At 32.3% G+C, this 2,996-nt stretch overlaps 1 long non-coding RNA gene across 1 annotated transcript; it reads right to left on the bottom strand.

Annotated features, from left to right (window-relative positions):
• LOC109233504 lies at nt 497-2,996 on the bottom strand. The gene is made up of 2 exons (XR_002069083.1): nt 2,670-2,996; nt 497-2,591 (listed from the first exon to the last, which is right to left on the bottom strand). It is a non-coding gene; the product is annotated as an uncharacterized LOC109233504 (long non-coding RNA).

The raw sequence follows: 2,996 nt of genomic DNA on the forward strand, positions 1-2,996 counted from the left end.
CTAAATATTCTAAGTAAGGGTTTTAAATATTTTAAAAGGAAGCTTTTTAAGGCACCTTTTAAAATCCATTAATAACGGTTAACCGACCAAGCTTAGGTTAAAAAAAAAGTTATACAAAAAATATCAAGAAATATCGTTTGGGGTATTTTAATAAAATATAACTTACAAAAGAGTAATTTAACTTGAAAATATTATTAAGAAAAAAAGGGTTTAAAACTAATTAATATGTGCATATGTGGATCTGGAAGCAAACAACCATTTTATTTTAAAATACTCATCACTTACCGCAAGAAAAGAAAATTATTTTTGTTTGTCATCAAATTTTACTAAGGTCAAGAAATTGTAGAAATTATTTATTTAAAAAGAAAAAAAAAATCTGCAAAGCTCAATTCAAAAGCTACGTTTTCAAGCAAAGAAAAGTTTCGTTGCCCTTTTTAAGTCTAAAAAAAAGGACGTACCAATATTCCAGGTGATTAAACTCTTAGAAGTTCTTGATTAGTAAGATATTTGGCCAAAATTACTGTTATAAATTTACACGATAAAATTAATCATCAATAATAAAACGAACTCCAAACCAAATCAAATCACATAAACTGACAAAATTTAGACAAAGTAAGTAAGGAATAATGAAAGCCGCCATAGGCAAACCCAAGCGAATTTGCTTGTTTTATTCTTGTCCAATGCGATTAAAGGAAATAGTTTGTGATAACTCTATGCGGGTAGGAAGAGTCTTGCATTAAGACTCCATGTCGCTCCGAAGTGTACATGCAAATAAAAAAGTGGAGAATAAAGATTAGTAAAAAAAATAGTCTTAAACTTACAGTGTACGAAATGAGTAGAATAATAACAGGAAATCTTTTTGTGAAATCTATATTAGATTTCATATTATCAAAAGTATTTTAGCCTTGTATGCTTCTTTTATATCAGATAATAGAATTCCAAACAAAACTTTTAGCATCCAGGCTTAGAGAAAAGGTTTTCAACAGTAAGTTCCTACATAAACCTATATAAATCTTTACATTCAGGTGATTAAACTGACACAGGTTAGAGTTTTAGAATATACGTCTGGTAAACAATAAACTATTAGACAAGTTATACAACAAAATAGCTGAAGGTTCTCTTTCTAACTCAAACTAACACTACCTCAATTAAGACAAATACTTAACACGACTTAATGTTATTCTACCACATAAGTCAGTCATTTGACAATATCCTAAACCACATGTAGTCATAACATAATATCAAGTAACACTACAGTTTGTTAATTAGCATGGATTCTAACAGATACTTTAATAGTCTACATGAATATCTTAAATGTACACATATATTTCAAATTGATACTATCCTTTTCTTAAAAGTATGATTTCTCAAATGTACGCGAAATCAATCTATGGCTAAAATAAGATTATTTTTTAGAAATAGTTCTTAATCATGAACTTATAAGATGTTTTTTTAATATTCAAACAGTAGATGAACATGGTTTCCATTTAAAGGTTCAAACTTATGGTGAGTCCTAACAGTTAGAGAACATGTTGCTTTTCCACATATCTATGCAAGGCAATAGATTCCTATAGTCATGATTCTGACAGAATTTAAGGCATGAATCTCTGCTGCATAAGAACAAGAAAAATAAAAATAAAAACACAAGACAAAACTTCTACAACACTTATAAATGATACAACACATGGTAACTTTTAACAAAACAACTAGCATTTTTGTGGAACATTATCAGTCATGCAAATGCCACACGCCCAGAAACTAAATTCCTTTAAGACATAATTTCTACACACAATGAACTCTAAATCATGATTCCCAATATGTTACTTAAAGTAATAAATACAGAATAGCAGGTTTACATATAACCTTAATTGGAACAGAGAACCTGGTGCTCTTCAGGTTTCAGTTTACTCTTCTTTTAATGAAATTGAATCGGGCAGAGACTGATAGAGATTAAACTAGTTTTTGAGATCAAGTTTTAACGTGAAACTTCTTAATTCCTAATTAGCTCGAAAATAGCAGATCTTATGAATATGATTCATGAGTGAACCAAACAAATTTATGTGCACATGATTTATACAACAAAAAATAAAAATAATAATAAAGCAACTAAACCATGAACTTCTATAACAGAATAAAAGGGGACTAACACATGATTCCACTGGATAAGAAAACGACAACTTTATACTTAATAAGAAAAATAAAGAGCGACTAATACTTAGAAGGGAAAACTGACCTTTTGCGGTGCAGGAACTGGGGTCGCGTCAAGATCTACTATCTCCGGCCTCTATTACGCAAGCTCAAACGATCGTCGAATTCCGAACGCCACCGCCTCTATTACGGTTAAACAAAAAACCAATAGAGGCTGACCAAAACGAGCCCTTAAAGTGTGGTTTTAATGTGTAAGAAATCAGAGAAAGAGGCTCGGAAAAGTGTAAGAGCGGGTCCAAAAGTTGCTGAAAATCTCCACCAAGTTTGGTATTTATAGGAGATGAATTAGGGCACTTCTAGCGTTAGTTTGGGCGGGATTTTGAGGTTCGAAATCGAGTCAAGGGGCGTTCAAATTTGAACGTTGGGTGGTCTCCATGGCTATTCTATTTCGAGGAAAAAGAAAGAGAGATAATTGAAAGATTCAGAGAGCTAAAACCAAAAATAAGCAAATTAGCGTATACCTCTTGATATGGCAGAGATACGCCACAGAAAATGCCTGAAATAGTGAAATTATCGTCTGCCATGTGAGGATTCGATTTGCTTTCGGGTGGAAAAATAGTAATCCATCTGCAAACAAGCAAAAGGGAAGGAGAAAAGAGATCTCCTTTGCTCGAAATAGGCACGCGAGGTTCTGGTCTTGGGTGGTGGAGGTCAAAACTTAGTTTAAAATGGAGATAGAGCCAAATCTTAGCTCTGCCATCGCAGAGAAAGAGAGGAAGAGAGAGAGATGAGGAAATGACTAGGGTTTCTCAATTAAAAATCATCTTAGCCTTAGGATTAAAGATTTA

This window comes from Nicotiana attenuata, chromosome 10, assembly GCF_001879085.1.
Source record: "Nicotiana attenuata strain UT chromosome 10, NIATTr2, whole genome shotgun sequence".
Lineage (NCBI taxonomy): Eukaryota > Viridiplantae > Streptophyta > Magnoliopsida > Solanales > Solanaceae > Nicotiana > Nicotiana attenuata.